The sequence below is a fragment of the Pleurodeles waltl genome, chromosome 1_2 (assembly GCF_031143425.1).
Source record: "Pleurodeles waltl isolate 20211129_DDA chromosome 1_2, aPleWal1.hap1.20221129, whole genome shotgun sequence".
Lineage (NCBI taxonomy): Eukaryota > Metazoa > Chordata > Amphibia > Caudata > Salamandridae > Pleurodeles > Pleurodeles waltl.
Window position 1 is genome coordinate 539,593,485 of NC_090437.1, and position 21,612 is coordinate 539,615,096.

The following is a 21,612-nucleotide window of genomic DNA, read 5'->3' on the forward strand; positions in this document are numbered from 1 at the left end:
CAGAGCAATGCGTACCTGGAGGGCATTCGTTCGGGTCAGGCTGCCCATCAACGAGCGTTCACTGCTCTGGCCTCAGCACTGACGGCAGCCATTGTCCCTGTTTCCAGCCTCCCTCTTCTTACTGCCTCCAGCCTTTCTCTGTCTCCTGTTCCTCAGCCTATCCCATCCACACCATCAGACCAGCCTGCACACACCTCAACACCCAAGAGCAGCTCATCCAAACACAAGCACCACAGATCCCACAAACACTCACCCAAGCAACACCCAGATGCAGACATTCCAACAGTCACAACCACCTCTGTGTCCCCCTCCTCCTCGTCTCCCTCCTCCCTCCCTGTGACGTCTACACTCACACCTGCATGCACCCCAACATCAGCCAGTGCTTCCATCACCACCTCACCCTCCAGTACAGTCCACACTCGTGCAGTCACCACCCCCACTGCCATTTACACGTCCCCTGTGTCCTCTCCCACTGTGTCTGTCACCCCCTCTTCCAAGACACACAAACGCAGGCAGCCACCCACCCAACAGCCATCCACCTCACGACAGCCTACAGCACCAGCACCTTCACCCAATGACAGCACACCTGACTCTCCTACAACCACCTCCTCTTCCTCCACTTCCATCTCCACTTCTCCTACCCTTTACCTTGGCCCTAAAAAACTTTTCATGGCTAATCTTGACCTCTTTCCCTCCGATGAGCTCCCCCCTCCATCTTCAAAGAGTCCCAAGAGCACCGCAGCCACCACCAGCCCAGCTTCGGGTGTCACTGTTGTGCATGGGTTCTGGAGCCCACCCTTTGCAAGCAGTGACACATCGATCAGCAGCAAGGACACATCCAGCCCCCCCCCCCGGCAAGAGGACCCCCAAAAACAAGGGCCGCTGTGCGAGGACCGACAGGGCTGCCCCCAAGGAGCAATGTGCGGCCACTTCACCACCCACACCATCTAGGGGAGGCAAGGGCCCGAGAGCCCCATCAAAGGAGCGGAAGGGCAGCAGGAGCGCGGAGAAGGTGGACCCCACATGTCACATCCCAGCTGGGAAGGAGGACACTAAGGAGGCCAGGAGTCCGTCCCCGAAGGGTCCAGAAACGTCACGGTCCGAGGGCGACTGAGCAGGGAGTCCAGGCCAGGTCTGGCTCCCTTGACCTGCTGGATGAGCACCGCTGAACAGGGCCCGTGGTGCAGAAGAGCACCGCTGAACAGGGCCCGCGGTGGAGAAGAGCACCGCTGAACAGGGCCCGCCGTGGAGAAGAGCACCGCTGAACAGGGCCCGCGGTGCAGAAGAGCACCGCTGAACAGGGCCCCGCCGTGAAGATAGGCACCGCTGAACAGGGCCCCGCCGTGAAGATAGGCACCGCTGAACAGGGCCCGCCGTGCAGAAGAGCACCGCTGAACAGGGCCCGCCGTGGAGAAGAGCACCGCTGAACAGGGCCCGCCGTGCAGAAGAGCACCGCTGAACAGGGCCCGCCGTGCAGAAGAGCACCGCTGAACAGGGCCCCGCCGTGGAGAAGAGCACCGCTGAACAGGGCCCGCCGTGCAGAAGAGCACCGCTGAACAGGGCCCGCCGTGGAGAAGAGCACCGCTGAACAGGGCCCGCCGTGCAGAAGGGCACCGCTGAACAGGGCCCGCGGTGCAGAAGAGCACCGCTGAACAGGGCCCGCCGTGGAGAAGAGCACCGCTGAACAGGGCCCGCCGTGCAGAAGAGCACCGCTGAACAGGGCCCCGCCGTGGAGAAGAGCACCGCTGAACAGGGCCCGCCGTGCAGAAGAGCACCGCTGAACAAGGCCCGCCATGGAGAAGAGCACCGCTGAACAGGGCCCGCGGTGCAGAAGAGCACCGCTGAACAGGGCCCCGCCGTGAAGATAGGCACCGCTGAACAGGGCCCGCGGTGCAGAAGAGCACCGCTGAACAGGGCCCGCCGTGGAGAAGAGCACCGCTGAAGAGGGCCCCGCCGTGCAGAAGAGCACCGCTGAACAGGGCCCGCCGTGGAGAAGAGCACCGCTGAACAGGGCCCCGCCGTCTCAAGCACCGCTCCGCTGGGCCCTTCCTGTCAAGCACCGCTCCGCTGGGCCCTTCCTGTCAAGCACCGCTCCGCTTGGCCCTTCCTGTCAAGCACCACTCCGCTGGGCCCTTCTTCTCAAGCACCGCTCCGCTGGGCCCTTCCTGTCAAGCACCGCTCCGCTGGGCCCTTCTTCTCAAGCACCACTCCGCTGGGCCCTTCATCTCAAGCACCGCTCCGCTGGGCCCTTCTTCTCAAGCACCGCTCCGCTGGGCCCTTCTTCTCAAGCACCGCTCCGCTGGGCCCCGCCGTCTCAAGCACCGCTCTGCTGGGCCCTTCTTCTCAAGCACCGCTCCGCTGGGCCCTTCATCTCAAGCACCGCTCCGCTGGGCCCCGCCGTCTCAAGCACCGCTCCGCTGGGCCCTTCTTCTCAAGCACCGCTCCGCTGGGCCCTTCATCTCAAGCACCGCTCCGCTGGGCCCTTCTTCTCAAGCACCGCTCCGCTGGGCCCTTCATCTCAAGCACCGCTCCGCTTGGCCCCGCCGTCTCAAGCACCGCTCCGCTGGGCCCTTCCTGTCAAGCACCGCTCCGCTGGGCCCTTCATCTCAAGCACCGCTCCGCTGGGCCCTTCTTCTCAAGCACCGCTCCGCTGGGCCCTTCATCTCAAGCACCGCTCCGCTGGGCCCCGCCGTCTCAAGCACCGCTCCGCTGGGCCCTTCCTGTCAAGCACCGCTCCGCTGGGCCCTTCATCTCAAGCACCGCTCCGCTGGGCCCTTCTTCTCAAGCACCGCTACGCTGGGCCCCGCCGTCTCAAGCACCGCTCCGCTGGGCCCTTCTTCTCAAGCACCGCTCCGCTGGGCCCTTCATCTCAAGCACCGCTCCGCTGGGCACCGCCGTCTCAAGCACCGCTCCGCTGGGCCCTTCATCTCAAGCACCGCTCCGCTGGGCCCTTCATCTCAAGCACCGCACCGCTGGGCACCGCCGTCTCAATCACTGTTTATGGTTCACTGTGCCCACCATGCCTCCTCCTTGACCAGTGGAGACTGTCATCCACCTGATGGACTGTGGCTTTGCACTCCCCAGGATGGTACAGTGGGCAGCCCACCCACTGTAGAGACATTGAGAGACTGTGGGCTTTGCACTCCCCAGGATGGTACAGTGGGCAGCCCACCCACTGTAGTGACATTGAGAGACTGTGGCTTTACACTCCCCAGGATGGTACAGTGGGCAGCCCACCCACTGTAGAGACATTGAGAGACTGTGGCTTTGCACTCCCCAGGATGGTACAGTGGGCAGCCCACCCACTGTAGTGACATTGAGAGACTGTGGCTTTGCACTCCACAGGATGGTACAGTGGGCAGCCCACCCACTGTAGTGACATTGAGAGACTGTGGCTTTGCACTCCCCAGGATGGTACAGTGGGCAGCCCACCCACTGTAGAGACATTGAGAGACTGTGGCTTTGCACTCCCCAGGATGGTACAGTGGGCATGGTGGCTCCTCGTGGATCTGGCGTCGTGGACTCATGTGGCTGAGGTGCCCCCCCCTTCCCTTCCCCCTGAGGTGCCTGTAGTTTTTACATCTGATGCCCCTGCAGTGTTCTCTCCAAAGGACTCAGGTCTCCTGTGTGGGCTTTGCCCTTGTTTCTCAAAACTTTGGCCCACAGACATGATGAATTCGTAGGATGTGCAGGACTTGTTACTTCAGTTATACACTGATGTGTATGTCATTTGTTTTCTTGTGAATATCTTTCATGGTTGTACGATAATTTTCAGGAGCTTTTTGGTACATAAATATTTATTCAAAATTTGATTATGTCCTAGCATTTTTCAGGGGTGTTTGGGTGGTGTCACTGTGACATGTTGCTCTGCATTGGTGTGTACATAGTTGGGGGGGGGGTCGCATATGTGTGTGCCCGTAACCTTTCGTCCTCCCCCCTCCCGTGTGTCGTAGGTGCAGTACTCACCGTTGTCGTCTGCGCCAGACTTCGTACTCGTGGTAGATGAGAAGGTAGACGAGAGCAGGTAGGATGTTTAATTCGGGTTCCATGCTGTCCTCCTTCCTCCTGGAGTGCGTAGTGGTGAGCGTTTTCCCGTTCGTAGTCTGTTTCCGCCGTGTTTTTATCGGCGGTGCTCCCGCCTCGGAAAAGGTGGCGGATTGGTGAGTTGTGATAGTGTGGGCGGTACATTGTCTGCCGCCTGGCTGTTGGCGGTGACCGGCGCGCTGTTTGTTTGTACCGCCGTGGCGGGCGGAGTGTTAAAGTGGCTGTCTGTGTTGGCGGTTCCCGCCAGGGTCAGAATTCCATACTTTTTACCGCCAGACTGTTGGCGGGTTGGCTGCCGCTTTAACACTGACCGCCAGGGTTAGAATCACCCCCAAAGTGTCTTAAGTCTTTAAAAAGCAAACAAAGTCTCTTTCAAGCACAAAGTACCTGGTTCAAAGTGGAAAATCTCCACAGAGGGCCGCAGAAGAGGAGATGTGTGGAAAAATGGTGTGTGCGTCGGTTACGCCCCTTCACACACGGACTTGCGTCATTATTTTTCACGCGGGGAGACGTGCATCGTTCTAAGGGAGGAAAAATGGTGTGTGCGTCAGTTTCGCCCCTTCACACACGGACTTGCGTTGTTATTTTTCACTCGGGGAAGACATGCGTCGTTTTCTGGCACGCGGACCGTCTCCTTCTATGGATCGCAGGATTACCAGATGTCCCAGGGCCTGTGCGTGGATTCTTCGGCTTGTTTTTCAGCTGCGTGTCGTTCCGCGAGGCTGTGCGTGGAATTTTCTTTCTCACGGCAGGCATTGCGTCGATTTCCCCTCTGGAAGTCGGGCAGCGTTGTCCATGCGAGACCATGTGCTGAAGTTCTGGTCACCCCGTAGGCGTTGCGTCGATCAGCGGCGGTGTGCGGCGATTTTCCCATCGCCGAGCATGCTGTGTGTTTAAATTTTCGTCGCACGAAGAGTCCAAATGAAAAAGAGAAGTCTTTTTGGTCCTGAGACTTCAGGGAACAGGAGGCAAGCTCCATCCAAGCCCTTGGAGAGCACTTTTACAGCCAGACAAGAGTTCAGCAAGGCAGCAGGCCAACGGCAAGGCAGCAGTCCTTTGTAGAAAGCAGAGAGGGGAGTCCTTTACAGCAGCCAGGCAGTTCTTCTTGGCAGATGTAGTTTCTGGTTCAGGTTTCTTCTTCAGCAAGTGTCTGATGAGGTAGGGCCGAGGCCCTGTTTTATACTAAATTGTGCCTTTGAAGTGGGGGTGACTTCAAAGAGTGGCTAAGAAATGCACCAGGTCCCCTTTCAGTTCAATCCTGTCTGCCAGGGTCCCAGTAGGGGGTGTGGCAGTCCTTTGTGTGAGGGCAGGCCCTCCACTCTCCCAGCCCAGGAAGACCCATTCAAAATGCAGATGTATGCAAGTGAGGCTGAGTACCCTGTGTTTGGGGTGTGTCTGAGTGAATGCACAAGGAGCTGTCAACTAAACCTAGCCAGCCGTGGATTGTAAGACACAGAAATATTTAAGTGCAAAGAAATGCTCACTTTCTAAAAGTGGCATTTCTAGAATAGTAATATTAAATCCGACTTCAACAGTCAGCAGGATTTTGTATTACCATTCTGGCCATACTAGATATGACCTTCCTGCTCCTTTCAGATCAGCAGCTGCCACTTCAACAATGTATGAGGGCAGCCCCAATGTTAGCCTATGAAGGGAGCAGGCCTCACAGTAGTGTAAAAACGAATTTAGGAGTTTTACACTACGAGGAGATATAAACTACACAAGTACATGTCCTGCCTTTTACCCACACAGCACCCTGCTCTAGGGGTTACCTAGGGCACACATTAGGGGTAACTTATATGTAGAAAAAGGGGAGTTTTAGGCTTGGCAAGTACGTTTAAATGCCAAGTCGAAGTGGCAGTGAAACTGCACACACAGGCCTTGCAATGGCAGGCCTGAGACAAGGTTAAGGGGCTACTGAAGTGGGTGGCACAACCAGGGCTGCAGGCCCACTAGTAGCATTTAATCTACAGGCCCTAGGCACATATAGTGCACTCTACTAGGGTCTTACAAGTAAATTAAATAGCCAATCATAGATAAACCAATCAACAGTACAATTTACACAGAGAGCATATGCACTTTAGCACTGGTTAGCAATGGTAAAGTGCCCAGAGTTCAAAAGCCAACAGCAACCGGTCAGAAAAAATAGGAGGAAGGAGGCAAAAAGTTTGGGGAGGACCCTGTCAAAAAGCCAGGTCCAATAGGTGTGCAATTGTGTAACATCATCCTTATGTGCGTGAACCTCCATATTTAAAAATTAAAAAATATAATAGCTCCATCTAACAATTTTAAGATAATATACTTATAAAGATAAAAAGATTCCTAATGTAAAAAGTAAGATTAGCAAGTATTGCCACTTGCTCTGAGCAGATAAAAATATGAGATGGAATTCCTCATAAACATCTTCTTTCCATACATCTTGCAATCTAAATCACATGGATTTTTGACGTATGGTTAATACGCATGCAGTAGTATACTACGAATTTGTATGTGAACAGGTTAAAAACTAAAGAGATTCCACATACGTTAAAATCATACAGTGAGACACTTTTAAAAAGCTTGAGCGAAATTAATGAATGAAACCTTGTGCTAATTTCACCCAGCCTGGCTTGTAGTGAGGTACTTTAAAAGTGAAATATTCAGAGGTAAACTGAACGATACTACTTGCTAATTCGATAAAATGATTATGTTAGGTAAAGAAAAAGTATGGGCAATCATAAGTAATTTAGAGGCCCAATGTCATAAGCTAAGTTGTACACTTTTTTAACACTTAGCAAACATCACCAATCAAACTGATTCACGAATTATGTTCGACTTTGTTAAGGCTTCTGTCCAATAAGCACTTGGGCTGGGTCCTACACTTTTGATACCAAAAGTCCTTGCTGTTTACTAGAAAAAGCCGTGGTCACAAAATTGCTTCGGTGTCAGACTTCAACAGAGCCTCGAGCCCTCCAGTAATGGTACTAGTGCACATGTATATGGAAATGTTCTGTAGTACATTTTTAATATAGGCCCTTGTGCTGTCGAGCTGTTATTGACAAACATGTGTGTCTGTTGCCAGCTGGGGACATGACTGCCCTTCCAGCTGTGTTTCTTTTAGGTTCCAGTGAGGTCATGTATTACATTTCTGATTTGCATTGATTCAGCGACTGTTGATACAGCACCTGGATGTTTAGTAATTAGTGAGCACATATATATTAAATGAGGGGATTAGGTTTACTTTCTCCTGCGTGTGTTTTCCGGTGATGGTATATCAGGTATTTTAAACCAATTAGAGCCAGGGTAGTTATTAGATAGCTAGCCGCCCTTAAGATATTGCCTTTTAAGGGCATATTTATAAGCCCCTTGTGCTTCATTGCGCTTCCATAGTGTCATTTGATTTTACCCGAAGGAGGATGCCACTGTGTGCCATATTTACAACGTGGCCCAAAGCATGCATTGCACCACTTTGTAACCCTGTGCGCCACATTATACCTGTGCCGGTACATTGTATGCACGGGGGCATTCCCACGCAGGGAGGCCTGAAAAAAGGCACAGTCAAAATTAACAAGATTTTACTGCACTATTTTTTTCTTCATTTTTAATGCCTGCTCAGGGCAGGCGTTAAAATGAAGCTCCCAAGATAACCTATGGGCCTTCCTGTGCTGTGCTGGAGTAGAGCCATAATTTATGGCACTAATCCAGAAAAGCGCCACAGTAGCTTCATAAATTATGAGGCTGTTGTGCTAATGTGCACCATGGTGTGTTGTATGGTAAATACAGTGCTACCATGGTGAGGAGAGGGGGGTGCAGGGTAACGTAGGAAAAGTGGTGCATCAGAACTGATGCATCACTTTTTTGTAAATATGCCCCGTTGTTCCTCTTTCAGGGCTTGATGAAAAGCTGTAGTGTCAACCTCATCTGCTGCTGTCAATTCACATGATTAGTTGAAAGTGGAATTTGTACACTACTAAATACTCTGCAGTCTACCTCATGGTCAGTAAAATGTGTTCACATACTAGTCATTGGTAGCCTTAAAATATGTCACAAAAGAATTATGATCTGCAAGAATCATATTATTGTTTAGTGTCAAGAATGTAGTTCAAGCTAAATCATGTTCTGTCAGCTATAAGAGGATCAAGACCAGTTTCTAAATATGTGTTGCAAAATGTGGGCCTAATTACGAGTATCGGTGTTATGTTATGTTATTTTATTTATCGCACCTGCTAAACAATGGTACAATGTAGCACTTATTACAAGATTCTCTGGAAAAAACATACTGATTTTGGTGTCTAACGCTTCTAAAACTGCATACGACTTTAAACAATGCCTGCTTTTCCCCTGTTATTTCTTCAGTCTTGACCTGCCAAAACGAAAGGAAGGTTGAGGTATTTAACGCAAACTAGTAATTCCAACTCCTGCACAAACAAGAATTTATTCAGGGGCCAGGAAACAACAACACACTCATAATCAGGCTATATGTGTTCTAGTTCAAAAACACAAGTTAAGTTTGTGCGACAAAGTGAGATAGTTCATTTGGCTCTCTTGAAAATGACCATCAAGTAGCCGCAAAAGGAAGCACTGTGTTTAACTATAAAATCAACACAGACCTCACAGGCAAACCAGATTCTTCTGCAGAAGGGAAGACCGAGACCCTCACTCATTACAAGGTGTGTCCGAACAAAGCAAAGTGTTAACCACATACTATTCCAATTTTTGAGCACGAAATAAGGCATAACATGCAGAATCGCGTTTTAACAGTCCACATTTCGTATGTTTTGCCTTTGTCCAGGCTTTTTCCCCTGATAAATTTGCTGGATTTGACCTGTCAGAATTTTTCAGGGGAAAATTGTGAGGATGTGATAATTATTACACAACATATCATTCTGATCCCTGTGCAAACACATGTTTGCACAGGGAAGATAAATCAACCCTAAACTCACAATGAGGGTTACATTGGAGAATGATTAAGAGGCATAACATGTGGTTGTTCTGTATTTAGTGGTGTGGCAAAATATCTCCATAAATTATAAACTCTGATAAAAGTCCTACTGTTCTAATGAATAATGCGGTCAATGTTTCTCTCACAAGTTTTCTTTCATTTAAGTGACTGATTATGAGTTGTCTTGCAATCATGACAGAGATAAAAATTTAAATACCTTGTCAAAATATAAGGTACTACCCGTTCTACAATGTCCAATAATGATAACTTGCTACCTTTACCCCACACAAATATAATTTGGGGAAATAACAACTAGTCCCAGAAGAGGATGAGATGGGGGAAAACAAAGAACATTAAGACAAGTCACAGAAAGAATTTAAACTTTACTGGTTAGACGACAGATCTGCCTTACAGAGACAACAGTTTGGTGCTAAATTACCAAATGATGTACATGATCAGCAATCAAGAACTGTGAAACAGTATGAAGAATAACTGAAATAGTTGTTCATAACTTACTGGGATATGGCAAAAGGAGCAGAAACTAGGAATTTCCAGGTAGACAGTCTCAGTGCACCAAAGCATTACTCAAAAAGTGAAGAAAACAGAAAGAGGGATGCAAGAAAGCCTGTGATTCACTTGAAGAAGCAACAAAATGAAACAAGAATTGGCAAATGCATTAGGTTTCGCCTATGTGATTAATATTTTTTTTGTTCTGAGATTTAGCTTGGTGAGCAGTTGTGCAACATAAGTTACTAAAACTCCATAAAAGTGTTATGAATTGTGTATTGAGAAAGCCAATATATTGTGCAGTAACTGGTAGTAATATAATGCGCGGAGATCAGCCAAATGGCAGAGGAGAAAGAAAAAAGAAAAGCATGCAGGGGCCAAGCACATTTAATATGCTTGCCATACTTCAGCAAGCTCATGAACTAAACTTGCAAGGAGCTGTGAAATGTTCTCACCTTACCTCAAGAAGAGAGCTTGAAAAAAGAGTAAAGAATTATACAACATACAATATTCCATACACTAAACTGGATCACCTGTGCGTCTGAGCAAGTTCATGTTGTCAATCAATCAATCAACCAGGATTTATAAAGTGTGGCTAATCACCCAATAGGCTATCCAGGCCGGTCCTAGAGGCATGTTCTGGAAGGCCATTTGGAATTACAGAAGTGAGGTGATGGTCCGGAAGTGCGTGGGGAGACTGTTCCAGGATTTTGCTGTGATGTGAGAGAAGAAACATCCTCCATGTCTGCTTCGGTAGATGCGGGTGTAGGAGCCTGACTCTCTATATAATGCAAATAATAATACAACATTGATGTACAGTTTATAGAGAGTCTCAGCAACCACATCTTGGTTTCCAGAGGCAAAAATAGATCACTTAATGCTCTATCTTTGTGGTAGTGTGGTCTATCTCTTAGGCTAATCCAGGAGATTTGCTAGGCATTTGTGAACTCACAGTATCAATAAATGTTGACACACACTCGGAAGAATAACTTGAGACCAATTTACAAAAATACTTCAAATAAAAAATATAAAAAATTAAGACCAAGATCATCAGAATCAGGTAAGTTCTCTTTAAGTTATAATTTTTCAAAGTTTGAAAAATGTTCTGATTCTATGTGTAATTACCCACCATAGGAATCAATAAGAGAAAACTTTAAATTTGCATTTAAAATCAGATAATGCTCTCACAAGTGTCCCCTTTTGTTTCTAGATCAAAGTGGTTGATATATCCTGTGGGCCCGCTGAAGAAGTTCAGGTTGCTCCTGGTTCCGGCAGGAGGAGAGGCTGAAAGTTTTCGAGCTGGTGTGCCACAAGGAAATGAACCACTTGGAAACACAGTGCACAGGGGGACGTAGAGGAAAGTCCTCTTGGAGGGTCGAGGTTGCAAGGGGTTAGGGACCACTAAAGCACAGCTAGTTCTCTGGTGCAGGGGCCAGGGATACCTAGTGCAGAACAGATGGTTGTGCATCAAGGAGCCTTTGGAGCCAGGTACAGCTCACTTTGAGGGTGGATTGCAGGTCAGCAGGGCCACTCTGGGGGGCTGTTTTTTAGGTGTTCTGAAGTCCCTCAACTAGTGCTTGCTTCTAGTCCTCAGAGAGTTCAGAGGGGACTTTTCTTCTTGGTGTCTGACATTGGGGGTCCAGTATCCCAGACTAAGGCATGTCTCTGACACACAAGATTAGAGTGCCACCAAACTTGGCACACTTGTAGTGTTTGTCCTCTGGGTCTGTTGGGTGAAATTTGGTTGGGCTGCTATGCCTAGTTCATTGGTCAGCACCTGGTCAGTGAACCGAAATTCACTGGTTTCTTGCCTGTAGAGTGCAGGAAGTGATGCCTTCACTCAGGAATATTCTTGGTGATTTTGAGAAGGTTGGAAGTCTTCTGGTGTCCTGGGTGCAGCAGGCAGGGTTTGTCACCTTTTTCTTCTGGTAGCAGGACTTCTGTTCTCAAGCCTTGGGTCTTCTTTGTCGCTGACGTTCTTGTGTCCATTGAATCTGATCTGCAGGTCTGAGGATGCCCACTAAATACTGTATCTAGTGGGTGTTAGAGGAAGTCCCTTGTAATGGCCAATGTGCCACTTACCTTTCAGTGGATACACCCACTATGTGACAGTTTCCTGTGGGAAAAAGTCACATTTCTAACCCTGGCTGGCTATTTTCCTGCCATCCAAGATGGAGTAAAATTAAGTGGAGTGGACACCGCGTCTGCCATACCTGAGTGATGGTGCAAGCTGAAGGCGGGCCCTCCCCCTATCATTTGTGTGTTCTCTGTCATTTCTACCCACGAAAAGTGGGGTCTAGGATTTGGGTGGCCATCTGCTGCTATAAGCAAATGGCTGAAGTGGTGCTTTATTGGCGGCATGGCCTTTAAAGCTCCCTGCCAGAGCAGGGCACGTTTCTGGGGGAGGAGGTATGACACCTCTTTCCAGGAAGGGCATTGTCTTCCGGTCCCAGAGAGCAGGAGCTCTCACCCCAAGGATCAAGAATTGTGACAGGTGGTGTCAGGATGGTTTGGGCTATCCAGCAACAATATCAGGGTGCTGTAGGTTTTGCAGGTGCACCTCTAAGATGGTCCCTGGTGTACATTCTGAGTTGTTTTATTACAAATTAACCCAGGGTCCAGGGTAGCCTTCATGTAGCTGGTAGCTTATAATCACCAGTGTCCAGCACATATACTCGCTTTAGCTCCCCTGTAAACTTACTATGCCTTAAGGTTTTGTAAAGACACAGTAGGGGCTTATTTGCTCAAGCAAACATATGCCCTCACGCGTATTATAGTGCACCCTGCCTTAGGGCTGTGAGGCCTGCCAGAGGGGTGACTTACCTATAGTGCATGCAGTGTTAGTGAACAGGGCACTCTTTATGAGTGCCATGTTGAGTTTATAACTTTTGAATCAGGTGTCTTCAACGCGAGGTACCAGTAGCTCCCAATCCCCTTCAGAGTAGCTCACAGCATGGAGTTCATTTTTAAGTAGGCAGTGTCATATTTGTCCTTTTAAAGTTAATGGAAGGCTGTGTTTATTTTACATTATTAACATCAGGCTGCAGATAGTAGGGCATGACAAGGAGCAGTGCTGGGCATGGAGGTGAAGATTGAAGCACTAAGGTCTTCTAAAGTCCTTGTCAACTCAGTATTGGAGGTGAGAACAAAATTATGTTTCTCAATCCTTTTAAATTGGAGAAAATTCAAATGAAAAGTTAACTATAATTAAGTTAACTTTTAATTTTAATGTTATCAATTTGTTTTCAAAGTTTTACATTTCCAAACAGCAGACCTCTTGCTCCTGGTGTCCAGTAGAACACTAAAGTGCAGAAAAATGTTCCACATTATGAGCAGTTTTGCACATTAAATGTCTTCTGTTTAAAAAAATGGTTGTATGTTTGTGTTAAACATGTAACGGTGCCACATATGACCAAAGGTGTGTCCTGCTCCACAAGTACACATGACACACACTCTCAGTTACCCATACACACACATATATCCCATTCATATGAACATATGTTCATACATTCCCAAAGACCACGCTCTCAATGACAGACATGGCAGCCCTGTCATGGTGCCCCTAGTCCAGTCGTCTGGTGATGAGGGTCTGTGTCATGGTGTGCCTTGTGTGGAGGGGTAGCTACTTGCAGATCTTACATAGCATGCGCAAATTGAGGTTGCAGGCAAAGGAGACAGCATTGTTCTGTGATTTCATGGTGATCGTGGGGTCAATGATGATTCTGAGATTTGTGGAGTGGTTGGAGGCAGTGGGTGTGGGTGTGGGCCCAAGGTCTGATGGCCACAAGGAGTCATTCCATGTGTTGATGCTGTTGCTAAAGATCAATATTTCTGTCTTGTAGGTGTTCAGCTGCAGGCAGTTGTCCTTCATCCAGTCAGCAACGCTTGTCATGCATCTGTGAAAGCTGGTTCTGGTGATAGAGGGATCGTCAGTGAGAGAGAGGATGAGTTGGGTTTCATCTGCATAGAAAATTATGTTGAGACCATGGGATTTGACAATGTTGCTCAGCGGGGTCATATATGCTTTGGAGAGCATGGGGCTGAGGGATGAACCATGAGGAACATTGCAGGTGATCTCCTTGGGTTTGGAGGTGAAAAGTGGGAGGTAGATCCTCTGTGTTCTTCCGGTGAGGAAGGAGGTGATCCATCTGAGCGCGTCCCCTGTCAAGCAGATGTGGTGGAGTCTTCCGATCAGCATGTGTTGGGATACAGTGTCGAAGACTGCCAAGAGGTGGATCAAAGCTGCTACTTCTCCTCAGTTGAAGAAGGTTCAGATGCTGTCCGTGGCTGAGATCAGGGCAGTTTCTGTGCAGTGATAGCTGTGGAAGCCAGATTTGGAAGCATCGAGTAGCTGGTTCTGATGTAGATATGAGTTGCTTGTTGATGATCTTTTCCAGTACCTTCGCTTGGAATGGGAGCAGGAAGATTGAATGGTAGTTTTTGGGTTCCCTGGTGTCAGAGGAGGGTTTTTTGAGTAGAGGCTGTTTATAACACAGCAGTTTTGAAAGCTCTGGAGAATAAAAGACAGTGCAAATATCTCACAGTGCCTTTCATTGGGGCAGAATACATGCTCTTCCAGTCCTTGCAAGAGAGGTATGTCTCTGCAGAGTACAAGAAAAGGCAAGTCCGAAGTGCTCTCAAAAAGCCAGGCTTCACTGGTAAAAACATTAGCTGCTGATCTGCTTGGTAGAGATGTTTTCATACCTTTGAGGGAATGGGGTGTCAAGCAATGAAGAAAGGCTGTCGCTGCAGCTCTGTGCACCTCTGTGGAATGCTCACTGTCAGCTGCTACTCCCATCTCCCACAGAGAAACATGACCGCGCTAGCCATCTGACAGATGTAAACATGGAGAAAGGACTGCAGAAGATGCTTATTGAGATCAACCAAACTAAGGCCACAAGAGTAAATTGTTATTCGTAGTTTTCCAGTTTTCAGCAGTGCACTGAGGGCAGCATTTGCTGGTACCCACTATCTCTTTAGCATTTGCAATTAAATAAGTTCCAATATATTGATTTTCATTTTGAATAGATGCATTTTCTTATTTTTGAATAGCTTAAAAGTAATATTTAAAGCATTTCTCAGCACACACACACACATCAGAGGGAAGCTTGAAGAAAAACTAGAGCAAGAACATTCCATGTGTGCCTCATTGTTCTGCTGCAGAGACTGTGTGAGCATGACACAAAGAAGAGAAGGCAAACTAATGCGTCAGAATGCACGCACCTCATTGAGATGTACTTTCATGCAAGGCAATGCCCTGGGAGGCGTCCATGTTAAAGTCAGGCTGTGGTGAGCACAACAAAGATAATAATAGTACTAATAAGAGAAGAACTGACATGAAACTGATGAGGCACATGTAGTTCTGCATGGGGGCCGCATTGAGAGCTGTTAGCTATGCATGCAAGCGCTATGCAGACAAAACATAAACAAAGTTCTGCTTCAAAAGCGTATTAAAACATATGCCTTGAGACACTGAGAAGAGCAAACACATGAGGAAGAACAGGAAACAGCATGCTACATCCAATACAAACAGAGGAAAAGTAAGTAGCAAGCATGGGAACCAATGAAAAGCAAGGGAGCGTGATGTAAGCCCCTTTTAAGATATATAGATAATAGATGTCACAAGCACAGCAGAAGCACTATGCAGGCGAAACTTGAAAAGGGGATAGAACAAAATAAAGGTGACATGGAAGCCAAGGGTAAACTGTAAGTAACAGCAGAAACCCCACTCAAAACACAACATAATAAAACAGCTCACCCAAAACTTCCTATATAGTCATAACAACAACCAACACCCCATCAGCAGAGCGCTCCGATAATGCTCTCGGAATCATATGCAAACTGGGGCACTTTGTGGCCTTGTTGGGAACGTGAAGCTAAATAACAGTATAAGACAAATAATTTTAAACTGATATTCTAGCCTCTTATTTTCCCTTTCACGATGTTCATGTTTCCACTTTCCAGGCTCGGCAAGCCCCAATATTGTATGATGTAGCTTGACGGGAAATGCATTCTCTAATTAACACCAGATTTTTAGAATACAGTACATGCAATGACCCACGCAGCTTCACTGGCATAAATGGCATAAATTCTTGTACCTGACGTGAACATTTCAGGGAAACTTTTCTCCTATAACAAATTGCTGGCAATTATCCAACAAACAAGTCCGGCGAGCTAATTACAACATTGTCTACATGTCTGCATTGTGCGGGAGGCATGTACTTGTCTTTTTATTGAAATAGTCTGCATAGTAACTGATTTTGCTCTAACAATAATTACTAATTAAAACGTGCATTCGTGTGAATAGACTATAAACTTGCTTAGTATTTCTCCGTTTGGATTATGGAACACACATAAAATAGATATTAGCCGTTTATTGTAACTGTCTCGTATATTGGAGGATGAGAAGCATGACAATTCACAGCAGCTATAGAAAGTTATAAGAATGTGGACGATTGGAACATTATGACTCAGTTGGATGTTATATTCATAGGAAATCCATACATCCCCTATACTGTCCCTCTTATTGTGATACAAACAACATCCCACCTACCTCTAATAAGTTTCAATACTTTAACCCTAAACTATGGGATCTTTGAAGCTACATTGACAACCCTCTTCTTGAACCCAAATTTAGTCGAGCCACTATATTTTATCTTGCCCATGAATATGTAAACAGTTTTCTACTCTATGGGGTATGGGATGTGATTCACTACATTTTTGTATTTTTTGCTTACCAGCCAATGAAAAATGCCATTTCCTTTAGTATTACTAGGCAGTTTAGTATTGCACATATTTTGGTTTAGTAAAATGTCTCTGCTTTAAATGTAAAATGTTTGTATTAGGTAACACATTTACTGTCATTGTGAACAAGGGTACTTTGTGCAAACGGAAAGAAATAAAATTGTATTTGTAAGGGTATAAGTTATATTTTAATAAATCAAGACTGCGTCTATAGTAAGATTAAGGCACAAAGGAACATCTGGTGTGCACTATAATTGTGTTCACATATTTCTGCTGCATGTGACTGCCAAACATATTCAATCTTTCTATAAACCAGATTGGACCTATACAACTGTTGACTCTCTGAATGTGTCACACCAGCAGCCTAGCATCAGGGAAGCCCTGCTGACCTGGAAGCAAAAAGCACTCACAACCCTCCTAAAAAAAGAAGTTGGCATTTGTCCAAACTCTTGCATCACTATCCTTCCATAAGCACACACTTGTTTGGAAAATGACTAACAATTCCCTAGTTTCTCCTCCTTTCAGCTCTCTGTTCAACTACAAATTGTACTGATATGTGCAAACCTGCCTGTGCCTGTGAGATAACCGTACTGATGGCAGAAAGGGAGTACTAAGGCTCGCAAGCCCCTGCTGTCTTCTGGTGAAGATTTATGTAAACAAACCAGCACCCCTCCAGAGGTAGCCAGTCACTCGCCCACATTTATTTGCAGTGATCCACATATTCACCTCAAAAGCTAAGACATAATTTGCTCAGCTCCCATCTTCCTCTATTTGTGCAAAATACAGAGGTAGGTCTCACCTGTCACAGATAGACAAACACTACACATCACTTAATATAATCAGCACAACTATTTCTCTCAAATCACAGATAGCAGAGCAATCACTAACTTTTGGCAGATTGTGAGAAAATGCCTCTTTGTGGTCGATCACCTCTATTTTTATGGGCAGATGCTGCCAGTGCTTGAACTCTGCACACTGGGCTTATGTAAGGCGTCCCATAAAACATACAATAATTGGCTAGTCCCCAATTGGCATACTGGTGAATAGTGCAGTAAATACAAAAATGGCATGGAAAGTTAAATGCCATCTGTGGACTGCAGCATATATTGCACCATGCACTAGGCTGACAAGAGAAACATGACATTAGACCTACATGTGTAACCTAACAGCTGAAGCTTTAAACCCATTGACAGTCCTGTCAAAATAACTAGGGGTGAGGGTGCGTGTAAATCATATTTTCTCAGTGCAAAATAAACCCTTTTGTCAAAAATGGACCAGAGTGTTCATTATGTGCTAAGAAAACAGTGGTAAATGCAACAGAACACAAACAGCAGCAGCCACAAGCCGCACACATTAACTAGGTTAGATGTACTTGTGCTTCTGCCATAGGATTTTCATGCCATATTGCTCATAATTACAGATATGGGCAAAATATGGTCGTTTTCAGAAATTTAACATCAAAGAGAAATGCAAATTTACCAAAATTACTCTATTTACTCCGTTGTAAATAATATTTGCTTAGGCCTACAAATAACCCTTTCCTTGAGAGGTAGGAAACCCATGTTTATATATTAGGTAAGTCACCCTAGCCCACAAGGTGGAGTGTTTTGTTTTTGAAAGTGGAACTTGTAAAACGTTAAGGTTAGCAGTGACTGGCCTACAAAAGCTTTTATTTTCACTGCAAAGGTTTTGTTGCTTTTCTGTGAGACAAGCTAAAGTACAGTATAAATGCTAATTCTGTAACTTTGGTTTACAGTAGGCCTATGGTCTATTCTAACAAAAAGATAAATCCAATTCAATGGTGAAGTTGATTTTTTGATAAATAGACACGAAATGTGATTTTCCAAAAGTCATACTTTCCTAACTAATGCACCACCAGACTAATTATTTAGATGCCTTGTAGCTGTCTTGTCAGTTTTACCCTTGATGAGGAAGGAAATACTGCTCCATGAGCAGAGACAATGGCCTGGGACTGGCAGGGTGGCTTCTATGAGGTATTTGACACAGATTATCCTAAGCAGTGAAGGAGGGCCCTGGACCTGTGCTAAATCTAAAAGGACACGGGAGAGACATGTACATTTAAAGTACAGTAATAAGTGAAGCATCGAAGGGAGAGCCTTTTGATCCCAGGATTCACTTTAGCACTCTTGTCTTCTTTGAAGGAGTAACTTGGCCCGAAAATTAGTTTGGAAAAGCTAAGTCGGAGGGGACTGATTATTACTTTTGACACACCCCTTGGTGTGCCACAAGCTTCCTCCAGGGGTTAAAGACTTTGCCATGTTGGATCTCTCCTAGGATGGCAAACATGATGTACTTTAAAAGAAGTAGGGGGTTAGCTTGGGAACTTTTTACCAATTCATTTTGGAGTGTCCAGGAGTCACCTCTACCAATGGCGAGTGAAATGCACAAAGGTAGCACCTTCACCATAGCCTCTAAGAATGCATATGACCAGTGGAAGGGCAGTAGAGGCCTAGACCTGATGTCTCTGACCTGTGTGGAGAACTCTAATGCTGGAACAGTTGCCAGTTGTACCTAGGACTGAGAAGTGTATTCCAAGGGACATTTGACTGACCTTTTTTGTGGGTACTGAGGACCCTGATTGAACAGTGCTGGGGGCTCTAGATGAAGTAGGTCCTGGGCCACAAGTATCGATGTCCTAGAAGCCTTAGAAATGATCTAGACAATAGCTCTCCCATCATTTGCTACAAACAGCACAGCTATCACTCACTTTCCAAGTAAGTTATCCATTTTCTTTGGCAGATACTCACTTTCCAAGTAAGTTATCCATTACCTTCAGAAGACAAATCCCATGCTCGGTTGGTAGATTTCTCCCTCAGTACAGAGGAAAACATTTGCCCATTTCTTTAGACAGCATGGCTAACCTTCACAGTCACAGCCTATGTTTTTCTCCATTAACCTATGAATGAAGTGGTGTACTCCTCTCCCGTGTTATCTGCCTAGCTATCCATTCTGCCTGTATGACTGTCTCTTTGTACCTATTAATTTATTGAAGGGACCTATGTTGTACACCCTGGAGGAAAATTACTTTCAAAAGCCACGAAGACAAAGTACAGTGGATCCTACAATAAAGTAATCTCAGAAGTGACCAACGTAGTGCTGAAAAAAGCAAGGAAGTAGCAATAACTGAGTAATGGGATAGAGGCACAATCAAAAGTGAGTAATATTGGCCCGAGACACATCAGTTAGTACAAAACATGAATGATGTCTTCAAAAACAATACTTACATTTCAAGATGGAGCCAGACCTGTTACAACTACAAGGAAGCAAGGAAACACAAAGCCAAGGTGTCATGCTTCCATTACAATCTAAATCAGGACCAATAAACTACATATAAGGGACACAATATAAATAATCAGTGCAATGAAAATACTCTGTTATCCAACCACCTAGTTTCTTTAAAAAGACACAGGATCAACTATACATATTCAGCAACATCCTAAAACATTTCCACAACAGTCACACATTAGCTCAAGCAGACAGTCCTTAAGTTAGAGTGGAGTAGAAACCTTTAATGAATGAATCACATTTTGTTGTATCTATGTGGTATTTCCAAAGCATAAACCAAGCCAGCAGTGGACTGTACAGGGTCAAAGCAAGCATGAAGTCAAACAGTAGAGGTAGCTGGTTTGTGCATGGTTATGCAATGTTCTTTAAAGGGGTGTGTATACAACTCTTTCCTAAATTAGAGGTGCATTGGGTGGTCCTGATGGACATGACAATGTTGTTGCAGATCCTGGTTTCATTAAAGGGAAAAGTGTGCTGCCTATTTTTTTATTTTTTACACTTCTTAGTCTGCAGTCTGATGGTGTCTTAGCTGTGGGTGTGCTAAGAACCACCAGAGATGGTGAGCTTGTTTGCAAGGTAAGCAGGGATACTGGTCCTGATGGATTTGTAGATGAAGCAGCTCGGTTTGTAAATGGTGTAGGGCTAATCTAGTAAAATCATGCTGTGGATGATGTGATCATGCACTCTACAAATTTAAAGCAACATAATCAATCAATCAGTCTTTGTAAAGCGTGGCTACTCACCCATGAGGGTCTCAAGGCGCTTATTACACCCATGTAGAACTTGGATTAGGAAAGTTGTCATAAATTGCAAATCCAGATTTACAGAATGAGGATTTGTTGATGTTATTCCCAGGCATTACATATCCGACTGTGAACTCTTACAGAGTTTCAACAGCTGGAAAGGTCTGATCAGGGTGAGTGCAGGAATGTTCCTAGGATAATAAACACATGGTTTTTCTATTTTCAGTTTGCCAGATGATTGAAAATTGGATACATAAATCATCCAACTGTATACTGCAGAATAACTAGAAAAAATGGATGAGTACGCTAGACCAAGAGATTTTGGAGCACATTTATCAAACTTTCATGCAGTGCAGAAAGCCACATGCTACATAAAAGAGAAACATAGAAATGTGCCAGATTTAACACCATATGGTGCATTCCTGCCCTTTCCTTGCACTGGCACCCCTTCGGCCAAAGCAGGCACCCTTCCTTCCTGGTGCAAGGATTCCTGCATTGTAGGCATGATGTTTTTTACGCAAGAAGAGGTACCTTCCTGCACAAGAACAATCATCAAAGACATTTTCCTTCTTCTAAGTGTTCTTCAGAATGCAGCACACTCAGAAAGAGGAAACAACGAAGAGAAATAAAGATATTTCTCCTCTTTGCACCTCCCCTGGGAAGGCGTTTCATTTTGACACATTCCCAGGTCTATCACAAATGGTAAATCTGAGAATGCAACACAATTAATGGGTAGATGCATGGGAACACCCACACTTCACCCATGGAATGGATCCCCTGGGCAGAATAATGCAATGCACTGATTATCTCTGTGTTGCATTACTCTAGATTTATCAAGCCATGCAGGGCCTTGCAAGGTGGCCTTGCCTGAATCGATAAATCTGACTTAGTAGTTGAGTCCCTCCTGCACCCCCCTTGCAAGTGCGACACACCTCAATGAGAATTATGCCCCTAAGATTGGCTTTCAATATTCAATCAGAACAGTCCCAGCAAAGGGGCCCTTTCTACTAATCTGACTAGTGCCAAATGCTAAAAACCATGAGATTAGTTCCTGAAAGTCAGTCAGAAATACCTATACACGAATTGCTATAGAAGTATGTGCTGGTAGTTTTGCTGTGGTCTTTGGGCACCTGCGAAAATACGCATATGTAGTTAAGCCCATTTATGCGAATTTAGGGGCATCAAGATCACATAAGCAGGCAGGTTGAATTCTGATTAGCACCTGCCTGTAAGTGGAACAAAGACAAATGCTCAGAACTAGTACATCATCCAAATTGGCTTTATAATTATTTGCATAGTTTTCTACATAGTCTGTGACTTTTTGGAATCACACAAAAGTATTACATT